Source organism: Dermochelys coriacea, chromosome 1 (assembly GCF_009764565.3).
Source record: "Dermochelys coriacea isolate rDerCor1 chromosome 1, rDerCor1.pri.v4, whole genome shotgun sequence".
Classification (NCBI taxonomy): Eukaryota; Metazoa; Chordata; order Testudines; family Dermochelyidae; genus Dermochelys; species Dermochelys coriacea.
In genome coordinates, this window is record NC_050068.2 from 344173132 (window position 1) to 344185022 (window position 11891).

Consider the following 11891-nt stretch of genomic DNA (forward strand, 5'->3'; position numbering starts at 1 on the left):
GGAGAAGGGGTACCATAGGGACATGCAGCAGTGCTACATGAAAATCAAGGAGCTCCAGCAGGCATACCAGAAGGCAAGGGAGGCAAATGGTCGCTGTGGTGCAGAGACGCGGACATGCTGCTTCTTCAAGGAGCTGCATGTCACCCTTGGCAGCGACTCCACCTTTACCACCAAGCACCCTGTGGGGATACTTTGGGGAAGTAAGAGTCGCATCCCATCGCAGTGAACCCTGAGAACAAGGTGCTGGACAAAGAAGAGTAGGAGGAGTATGTGGGACAGGTGATCCGGGATCCAGTGGGGTAGCAAGCCAGGTTCTGCTTTTGACTCCTGAGCAGTTGAGCCACTCCGAGCAGTACAGCACTGGTGAGCCTAATGCAAGGGAGGGAACCTGTGGTAAGTAGTCAGTTTGCTTCAGTATTGCAGGGATGCATCCGCTCATGTACTATTTCTTTCATCAGGCTAGAAGAGGTAGTGAAATAACCAACAGAGGTACAGTTGCTATCTGCTTCTCATTCCCCCTGTACATCCATCCAGAGGGGGCCCTGTGGAACAGTTTGTCCCATGAATCCTCCATGGAGATCTCTAAGAAATTTTCCAGGAGGTGGTCTGCAATCCTCTACCGAAGGTTTCTTGGGAGGGCTGATTTGTTTCTTCCCCCACATTAGGACACTTTGCCACACCACTCACCAAATTAGCTCAGCAGGCACCATTGCTGCACACAGGTTAGCAGCATACGGACCCGGTCTGCCATCAGATGCATGCAGCCTCAGTTACTCTCAGGAATGAGATATAAGCTACGATAATCTCTGCCTGTGGGAAATGGTGCCAGTATGGATAGCCCTGTCCTCTTGTATTGATGCCCCAGTGCTATCCTTCCCCCTTATTGTCCCAACTTGCCCCCTCCTGGGCCATGCTCACCAAAGCTGGGGCTGCCCCCATGCTCTTAGAATCCCAACAGCAAGTGAGAATGTTGTGCTTGTAACTTGTATGGGTTAATGTGCCAGAAATGCCCCGCTGCCATGTACATTGGTCAAACTGGACAGTCTCTACGTAAAAGAATAAATGGACACAAATCAGATGTCAAGAATTATAATATTCAAAAACCAGTCGGAGAACACTTCAAATCTCTCCGGTCACTCGATTACAGACCTGAGAATGGCTATCCTTCAACAAAAAAACTTCAAAAACAGACTCCAGCGAGAGAATGCTGAATTGGAATTAATTTGCAAACTGGATACAATTAATTTAGGCTTGAATAGAGACTGGGAGTGGATGAGTCATTACACAAAGTAAAACTATTTCCCCATGATATTTCTCCCCCCCCACTCCACCCCACCCCCCACTGTTCCTCAGACATTCTTGTTAACTGCTGGAAATGGCCCACCTTGCTTGTCACCATGAAAGGTTTTCCTCCTTCCTCCCCCCCACTCCTGCTGGTGATGGTTCATCTTAAGTGATCACTCTCCTTACAGTGTGTATGATAAAACCCAATGTTTCATGTTCTCTGTATGTGTATATAAATCTCCCCACTGTATTTTCCACCAAATGCATCCGATGAAGTGAGCTGTAGCTCACGAAAGCTTATGCTCAAATAAATTTGTTAGTCTCTAAGGTGCCACAAGTACTCCTTTTCTTTTTGCGAATACAGACTAACATGGCTGCTACTCTGAAACCAATAATATCTCTGTCCATTGTTTCTTTAGCAGCTGCAAACATGGTCTTGAGGGTCTCTCCATCCACACTGGTGCAACAACTCGCCAGACAAAGAGGAGAAAGAAGAGGACAAGGGAAGACATGTTCTAGGATGTCCTGAAAGCCTCTGGTGCTTCGGATTGTGAGCAGAGGGCTTGAAGCATGGCAATCAATGCCAAAATGCAGAAGGGGACAGGAAAAACGGGCAGCAAGAGATGATTGCTCTTCTCAATAAGCAAACAAACATGCTACGGTCTCTGACTGAACTTCAGGTTGAACACATCTGTGCTTGTCTCCCCTTGCAGCCCATAGAGAACTGCATTCCAGGACTTCCCTACACTCCCCCCAAAACACATTCCACGTATCTTCCGGGGAGGCAGCAGTACCCCAGGCACTCCATCCCCTGAGAGATGACACACAATGACAGTCACACATACACCCAGCTGTGAGAGCCACATGGGTGTATGTGCTTGTGATTCCTTGTTCCTTCCCCTTTAAAGAGACTTTCCCCTGTATGTATAAAATTTACTTCAACATTACATAGTTACGTTTGCATGGGTGTACAACAAAAATCTACTTATGGAAACAGAATATATCTTTATTAGTCTTCAAGGTATGGTGGCTGATGATAACATTCACAGACAATAGCAATAGATGCATTTGCATTGTTTTAGTAGCATACACATAGCAATCATTACAAGGTTCATAGCACAGTTCAAAAAACCCCAATGCCAGGCTCAGCACACTACAGAAACACATGTTCCTGTGGCTCATTGTTAAAATGCTCCTTCAAAGCCGCCCTAAGCTAAACAACTCACCACTCAGCTTTTCTTATAGCCCTGGTAGTTGGCTGCTCAAAATCAGCAGACAGCCATTCCACCTCCGTGTGCCACCCCAACAGAAACTTCTCCCCCTTTGCTTCACAGATATTATGAAGTGCACAGGCAGCTATGACCATGGGGATATTGTCACCAGCAGCCCTTCAAATGGCTGAAGGCACATTCAACAGTCGTTCTTCACCTGCTCTTGAAGTGCTCCTTGATACCATCAAGGTGGCCGGTGTATGACTTCATGAGCCACAGGAGTAAGGGGTAGGTTGGATCTTCCAGGATCACTACTGGCATTTCCACATCCCCAATGGTAATCCCCTGGTATGGAAAGAAAGTCCCTGCTTGCAATTTTCTGTACAGAGCTGTGTTCCTAAAGATGTGTGTGCCATGCACCTTCCCTGACCAGTTGGCATTGATGTTGGTGAAATGATCCCAATGATCCACCAGCGCTTGTTAGAACACAGAAAAATAGCCTTTTATGTTGATGTACTTCAACACAAGGTGATCTGGTATTAAAATAGGGATGTGTGTGCCATCTATCACCCCGTGGCAGTTCTGGAACCACATTGCTGCAAAATCATCCACTATTTCCTGAACATTGCCCAGAGTCACAGCCGTTCGTAGCAGGACGTGATTAATGGCCCTGCATACTTGCATAATAGCAATCCCCAGCTTCCACAGCGATTGCCACTCACTTCTCCACCTTAAGCTCAGCTCTGAAGAGTTCGGTGCAAGCTCCACACACAGTTCTGAGAAGGTGGCCTTGCACATCCGAAAGTTCTGCAGCCACAGCTTGTCATCCCATACCTGCATAACAAGGTGATCCCACCAGTCAGAACTGGCGGTTCACCATGTGCAGCTGCTCCATGAATATTAAATTCTTTCTTTCCATGACACACAGCAATGCAGACTTCAAGGTATTGTCATCAGACTCACAGCTAACGAAATACTGCAGGATCAGGCGCTTTGTGTTCATAATGCTCAGCACAATTCTGAAGAGCAGTGCAGATCCATGCTTTTTGACAGAAATGGTGGGTGCGTAGGATACTGGGACTTCTGAAAAGTGGCATGAAACCTATTATGATGCCCATGGAATGATGGGATGGAGAAAACTGCCTTACGGGACGCTGAACCCGCCCCCATGCGGTATTGCAAACCCTTCCCAAAACACTCTGCGCTAGATGGTAGCGAGTTGCAAAGTGGGACACAAAGAACATAGTGCGGATGTGCAACAGCAGTTTAATTATCGTGGTGGCTGTACGTCAACGTAACTTAAATTGACTTAATTTTGCAGTGTAGACAAGCCCTTAGGCCTCAGAGCGTCACAGCTAAATACAAGGTGCAACCGATTTTTTAGCATAAGTAATTAACAAATAATTCAAGGGACCATTCAAGGTGAAGTAGCCTGCTAACACTCCTCCAGTCTTATGCAAAGTTCCTGCTCTACCTTGGTGGGTCTTGCGCTTATTGGCGGATTTGCTCATCTTGCAGCTTCACGGCAGCCCTCAGCTTGGCTGTTTTTCTGAACCCACAGTTCAGGTCGACTCCTCCTGTGTCTGACCAGGATTTGGGTGGATTTGGGGGGAACCCGGGCCCACCCTCTACTCCGGGTTCCAGCCCAGGGCCCTGTGGAATGCAGCTGTCTAGAGTGCATCCTGGAACAGCTGTGCGACAGCTACAACTCCCTGGGCTACTTCCCCATGGCCTCCACCCAACACCTTCTTTATCCTCACCATAGGACCTTCCTCCTGGTGTCTGATAATGCCTGTACTCCTCAGTCCTCCAACAGTCCGTGTTCTCACTATCAGCTCCTAGTGCCTCTTGCTCCCAGCTCCTCACACGCACAGCACAAACTGAAGTGAGCTCCTTTTTAAACCCAGGTGCCCTGATTAGCCTGCCTTAATTGATTCTAGCAGCTTCTTGATTGGCTGCAGGTGTTCTAATCAGCCTGTCAGTCTTAATGGTCTCCAGAAGGTTCCTGATTGTTCTGGAACCTTCCCTGTTACCTTACCCAGGGAAAAATGACCTACTTAACCTGGGGCTAATATATCTGCCTTCTATCACTCTCCTATTGGGTGCTGCACAAGGGCACGCCCTGCCCACCATCTACCCCAGGCCCGCCAGACCTTTTAATTGGACCTCTGCCCCGTGGACCCAACTGACTCCCTCACCCCTTCACTGTAAGCCGGCTGCACAAGATGCAGCCGGTCTGCTTTCAAACTGCACCAAGAAAACATCTATACACGCTCGTGCTCCACACCCTTCATGCCCTCACCCTCGTGTCCCGCCCTGATACAAAATGGCAGGACCTCCTGCCACCTTTGGAGGGTGAGGAGCCCTGGTGGGCCAGCCTATATTCCACCTTAGTCCCGAGGCCTGCCAGGGATGTCAGTTGGCAGCTCCTTCATGGAGCCGTGAGCTCGGGCATGTTCTTGGCGCTGTTCACCTCAATCCCACACACCTGCCCCTTTTGTGGCGTGAGGGAAACCCTGGCACACACATACCTGGAGTGTGCCAGGCTGCAGCCCCTACTCCGGCTCCTCACCAATATTTTCTTACATTTTTGGTTGCACTTTTCCACTCACCTTCTTATTTATGCACTCCCTATCCATGGCCCCACAAAGTCACAGGATCTCCTGGTCAACCTCCTCCTGGCCCTAGCTAAAATGGCCATCGATAAAACCAGAGTGAGGAGGTTGGGCAATGGAGTTTCCTGTGACTGTGGGGCCTATTTCCAATCCTCGATCCGTTCACATGTCCGGGCAGAGTTCCTCTGGGCGGCGTCCTCTGACTCCTTTGACGCCTTTGAGGAGCAGTGGGCGCTGTCCGGGGTTCTCTGTTCGGTGTCCCCGTCCGGTTCCCTTCATTTGACCCTTTGACTACACTCCTGTCCCTGTTATTTGTCTAAGGTGCCACAAGTACTCCTGTTCTTTTTTAAAAGAACAGACACCACAAACCTCCAATTCAGTGTGCCAAATTCTGCCCTCAATAACACTAGTGTAAATCCAGAGAAACCCCATTGGCATCTATGGAGCTATTCTGGATTCAACCTGTATAAACTTATTCAAATTAAGCTTCACCCATTGTATTTCAATTCCTATAATTATATTATAGTGAACTACATTAATAAGGAAGCAATTATTTCCTACTTCACTGGGGTGGTTGAGAGGTACTCACATCAATGTAATGGGAGCCATATAGGTATCTAAAATAGATGGTTAAATGATTTAGATTGCAAGCTTTTGGGAGCAGAAACCATCTTTTTATTCTGTGTTTGTACAGCACCTAGCACAATAGGGTCCTGGTCCATGACTAGGCCTCCGGTGTTATGGTGACAAGCATAGCTGGTTTCCTTTTTAATGGTACGAAAGGGCGCAGTATTGAACATTGACACAATGCAGCAGGTTCACTCCTGTCCACCATCCCCGATAACGCTGACACTTGTGCTATCGGCTATACTGGTATCAACAGTGAGAGAAGGTCCCTGGTAGCAGCAAATGCCTCCGGTGTAGTTGGTACCAAGACAGTACCGGTTCCACGCAGTGCCACCGATATAGAAGACTCTTCTGGAACCAGACTTGACAGTACCTGCTTATGTGCCAGTATAAACAGTGCCAACTTCTGCAGTACCAAGACAGAGGAATGCTTTGGCTTAAATTGTACTCAACTCCCTATGCCTGGCAATCTTCAGCACCGGGGATTGTCCCCATTTGGCAGGCTGTTTCTTATACCTTTTTCTAGGCACTGGGAATGGAGATTGGTGCTGGGACCCCACGTTGATAGGAGGAGCACTCCTTACCGATGCGGAGGCACTTGGTGCCGAGTCTGACCGGCCTGGCTCAGATGGAGGTCTCAGTGCCGCTTCCATGAGCAGGATCTTCAGTTTGGCCTCTCAATCCTTCTTTGTGCAAGGCTTAAAGTCCTTGCAGATCTGGCCACGGTACCCAATATGCGATTCTCCTAGGCACTTCAAGCAGCTTGAGTGCAGGTCGCTCAGGGGCATAGCCTCGTTGCAGAAGGCGCAGGGCTTAAAGCCCAGTGACCCAAGGCATCCCTCGGCACAAGTAAAAGTAACTAAAACTAACTAACTATGTACAATAACAAGGAAAGTCCACTAAGAGAATTGTGAATGCAAAGAGATCAGTTTCAGAGACCGCCACAGGTGGTAAGAAGGAACTGAGGGTACATGAGCTTGCTTGGGTGCTTTAGGCTGCTGCTAATGGTGCGTGGCAGCAGAAGACACTTGACCCACCCCAACAGGCACCACTGAGGGAAAAATTTCCGGTGACTGTTTGCACACACCTAGAGTGCACAGGCACCTGTGACATACATACCTAGAGTGGAATGCACGCATGCAATCACTGGAAGAAGAACTAGCAGAAGCAATCTCAGAACCGTTAGCAATTATCTTTCAGAACTCATGGAGGATGGGTGACGTCCCAGAGGACTAGAGAAGACCAAACATAGTTTGTATGTTTAAAAAGGGGACCTAAGGAATTATAGACCAGTCAGCCTAATGTTGATACTTGGAATGATACTGGAACAAATTATTAAGCAACCAACTGGTAAGAGGACAATAAAATAATAGAATCATAGAAGATTAGGGTTGGGAGAGACCTCAGGAGATCATCTAGTCCAACTTCCTGCTCAAAGCAGGACCAACCCCACTAAATCATCCCAGCAAGGGCTTTATCAAGCCGGGCATTAAAAACCTCTAAGGATGGAGATTCCAACACCTCCCTATGTAACCCATTCCAGCGTTTCACCACCCTCCTAATGAAATAGTGTTTCCTAATATCCAACCTAGATCTCCTCCACTGCAACTTGAGACCATTGCTTCTTGTTCTGTCATCTGCCACCACTGAGAACAGCCTACCTCCATCCTTTTTGGAACCTCCCTTCAGATAGTTGAAGGCTGCTATCAAATCCCGCCTCACTCTTCTTTTCTGCAGACTAAATAACCCCAGTTCCCTCAGCCTCTCCTTGTAAGTCATGTGCTCCAGCCCCCTAATCATTTTTGTTGCCCTCCGCTGGACTCTTTCCAATTTGTCCACATCCTTTCTGTAGTGGAGGGCCCAAAACTGTATGCAATACTCCAGATGTGGCCTCCCCAGTCCCGAATAGAGGGAAATAAATCACTTCCCTCCATCTGCTGGTAATGCTCCTACTAATGCTCCTACAATATGCCATTAGCCATCTTGGCAACAAGGGCACACAGTTGACTCATATCCAGCTTCTCGTCCACTGTAAATTCCAGGTCCTTTTCTGCATAACTGCTGCTTAGCCAGTCGGTCCCTAGCCTGTAGCAATGCATGGGATTCTTCCGTCCTAAGTGCAGGACTCTGCATTTGTCCTTGTTGAACCTCATCAGATTTCTTTTGGCCCAATCCTCCAATTTGTCTAGGTCCCTCTGGACCCTATCCCTACCCTCTAGTGTATCTACCCCCCCCCCCCGCTTAGTGTCATCCGCGAACTTGCTGAGGGTGCAATCCATCCCATCATCCAGGTCATTAATGAAGATGTTGAACAAAACTGGCCCCAGGACTGACCCCTGGGGCACTCTGCTTGATATTAGACATTGAGCCATTGACCACTACCCATTGAGCCCGAAGATCAGGCCAGCTTTCTGTCCACCTTATAGTCCATTCATCCAATCCATACTTCTTTGAACTTGTTGGCAAGAATACCGTGGGAGACCATATCAAAAGCTTTGCTAAAGTCAAGGTATATCACATCCACTGCTTTCCCCATATCCACAGAGCCAGTTTTCTCACCATAGAAGGCAATCAGGTTAGTCAGGCATGACTTGCCCATGTTGACTGTTCCTGATCACCTTCCTCTCCTCCAAATGCTTCATAATGGATTTCGTGAGGACCTGCTCCACGATTTTTCCAGGGACTGAGGTGAGGCTGACCAGTCTGTAGTTCCTTGGATTCTCCTTGTTCCATTTTTAAAAGATGGGCCCTATATGTGCCTTTTTCCAATTGTCCGGGATCTCCCCGATTTCCACGAGTTTTCAAAAATAATGGCCAATGGCTCTGCAATCACATCAGCCACATCCCTCACCACCCTCGGATGCATTGCATCCAGCCCCATGGACTTGTGTATGTCCAGCTTTCCTAAATAGTCCTTAACATGTTCTTTCATCACCGAGGGCTGCTCACCTCCTCCCCATACTGTACTGCCCAGTGCAGCAATCTGGGAGCTGACCTTGTCTGTGAAGACCGAGGCAACAAAAGCATTGAGTACTTCAGCTTTTTCCACCTCATCTGTCACTAGGTTGCCTCCCCCATTCAGTAAGGGTCCCACACTTTCCCTGACCTTCTTCTTGTTGCTAACATACCTATAGAAACCCTTCTTGTTACCCTTCACATCCCCTGCTAGCTGCAACTCCAGTTGTACTTTGGCCTTCCTGATTACACCCCTGCATGCTCCAGCAATATTTTTATACTCCTCCCTAGTCATCTGTACAACTTTCTACTTCTTGTAAGCTTCCTTTTTGTGTTTAAGCTCACCAAAGATTTCTTTGTTAAGCCAAGCTGGTTGCCTGCCATATTTACTATTCTTTCTGCACATTGGGATGTCTTTTCCTGCACCCTCAATAAGTCTTCTTTAAAATATAGCCACCTCTCCTGGACTCCCTTCCCCCTCATATTAGCCTCCCAGGGGATCCTGCACATCAGTTCCCTGAGGGAGTCAAAGTCTGCTTTTCTGAAGTCCAGGGTCCATATTCTGCTGCTCTCCTTTCTTCCTTTTGTCAGGATCCTGAACTCGATCATCTCATGGTCACTGCTGCCCAGGTTGCCACCCACTTCTATTTCCCCTACCAATTCTTCCCTGTTTGTGAGCAGCAGGTAAGAGGAGCATGACCCCTAGTTTGTTCCTCCAGCATTTGCACCAGGAAGTTGTCCCCAACACTCCCCAAAAACTTCCTGGATTGCCTGTGCACTGCTGTATTGCTCTGCCAGCAGATGTCAGGGTGTTTGAAGTCCCCCATGAGAACCAGGGTCTGTGATCTGGAAACTTCTGTTAGTTGTCCGACGTTGTCTGTCTTCCTCATCCTCCTGGTCTGGTGGTCTATAGCAGACTCTCACCACGACATCACCCTTGTTGCTCTTGGCTCTGTTAACTTAACCCAAAGACTCTCAACTGGCTCTTCTCCAGTTTCATAGGGTTCAATAGGATTATAAGGAATAGCCAGCATGGATTTGTCAAGAACAAATCATGCCAAACCAACCTAATTTTCTTTTCTGACAGGGTAACTGGCATAATGGATGGCAGGGGGTAAGCAGTAGATGTGAAAAATCTTGATTTTTAGTACAGCTTTTGACATGATAGTCTCATAAGCAAACTAGAGAAATGTGGTCTGAATGAAATTACTATAGGGTGCATGCACAACTGGTTGAAAAACCATACTCAGGGTTCTTATCAATAGTTTGCTATCAAACTGGGATGATATGCTTAGTGGTGTTCCACGGGGTCAGTCTTGAGTCTGGTATAATTAAATATTTTAATTAAATTAGTTGGATAACTGCATGGAGAATATGCTTATAAAATCTTCAAATTCTCCAAGATGGGAGGACTTGCAAAAACTTTGGAGAACAGGATTAGAATTCAAGATGATCATGATAAATTAGAGAACTGGTCTGAAATCAACATGATGATATTCAGTAAGGACAAGTGCAAAGTACGTCACTTAGGAAGCAAAACAATCAAATGCACAACTACAAAATGGGGAATAACTGGCTAGATGGTCATACTGATGAAAAAGATCTGCGGGTTATAGTGGATCACAAATTGAATACGAGTCAAGAATGTGTTGCAGTTGCAAAAAAGGCAAATATCATTTTGGGGTAATTAACAGGAGTGTTGTATGTATGACACGGGAGGTAGTTGTCCCACTCTACCTGTTACTGGTGAGTACACAGCTGTGTCCAATTCAGGGCACCACACTTTAGGAAAGATGTGGACAAACCAGAGAGAAACCCCAAAGGAGAACAACAAAAGTGACAAAAAGTTTAGAAAACCTGACCTATGAGGAAAAGGTAAAAAATTGTGCATTTTTAGTTTTGAAGGGCAACCTAATAACAGTCTTCAAATATGTCAAGGGTTGTTATAAAGAGGAGGGAGATCAACTGCTCTCTATGTCCACTAAAGGTAGCACAAGACGTAATGGACTTAAATCAGCAGCAAAAGATACTTAGGTTAGATATTTCAAAAAAAAACTTTCTAATCTAAGAGTACTTAAATTCTGGAATAGGCTTCCCAGGGAAGTTGTGGCATCCCCATCATTGGAGATTAAGAACAGGTTGGACAAACACCTGTCAGGGATGGTGTTTAGATCATTGATCCCCAAACTTTTCAGCATCACGCCCCCCTTTTACCCGTCTGTGCTCCCCCACTGAGGCAGGGCCAGGAGCGGGGCCATGGCTTGGGAGCGGGGGAGACACGGAAAGGGGTAAGGGTGCTGAGGCTGGGGCCACAGCTGGGGACGGGAACAGAGCGGCGACCAGGAGCCGAGGCTGGGGTCAGGGCCAGAGTAGAGCTGTAAGTGGGGTGGGGCTAGGTGGCACTCCCTCACTGCCCTGGACCTCACCATGCCCCCCAAATGTTTCTCCATGCCCCCCTAGAGGAGCATGCCCCACAGTTTGGGGACCTCTGGTCTACATTTACGTGATCCTTCCTTGATGCAGAGGGCTGGACTTGATGACCTCTGCTCCAGCCCTTAATTCCTATGATTCTGTTATTTCCAAAAGACTAAAAGAAGTGCAGGCTTCAAGGTGTAGCAGGAATTGCATATGTCCATGCTTTTATTTACCTCTGAAAGTATCCAATTTAAAAAAAAACTCTGTACAAATGTATTTAATTTTTCAAAGATTAAAAAATGCAGCGCAAATTAGAATGGCTTTCATATTAACAGAAAAAAAAGAAAGCACCAATCTTCAAAGCTGTTTGACGCACTGCAGTCATCAATAATTTCCAGACCCGTATGTTAGAAACATTCATCCACTGATAGAGGAGAAGTAAAACACAACATGCTCAGTAGTGTTAAACATATTTTAAAATTGACTCAGCAATATATAGGAAACCTCATCCAATCTTTTAATGAGTCTACTGTTTTCTATCTGCCTGATCTGAAATTCCGTTCTTTGATATTCATATGAGTAATGTTGGGTTTTGTTATTACAATCATGAATTTTCATTAGATTATAGGATGTTTTTACACCATCAAATAAGGTCTTCTTAATACAGACAGTTAAAAACATGTATACTGGATACTGGCCAAGGTCAGCATATATAAATGAGGATCAACTGCAAGGCTTGATATCTATAAATGCCAAGAAAACTCCTCATAATGTTTCTTGATCA

General features: G+C 46.7%; 1 long non-coding RNA gene across 1 annotated transcript in view; it reads left to right on the forward strand.

The window, feature by feature from the left end:
• Positions 1-2241, forward strand: part of LOC122456943 — a 33300-nt gene extending 31059 nt beyond the window's left edge. The window contains exon 3 of the long non-coding RNA XR_006276127.1: positions 1704-2241. This is a non-coding gene — a long non-coding RNA (uncharacterized LOC122456943). The remainder of the gene's footprint in view (positions 1-1703) is intronic.
• Positions 2242-11891: the final 9650 nt, after the last annotated feature.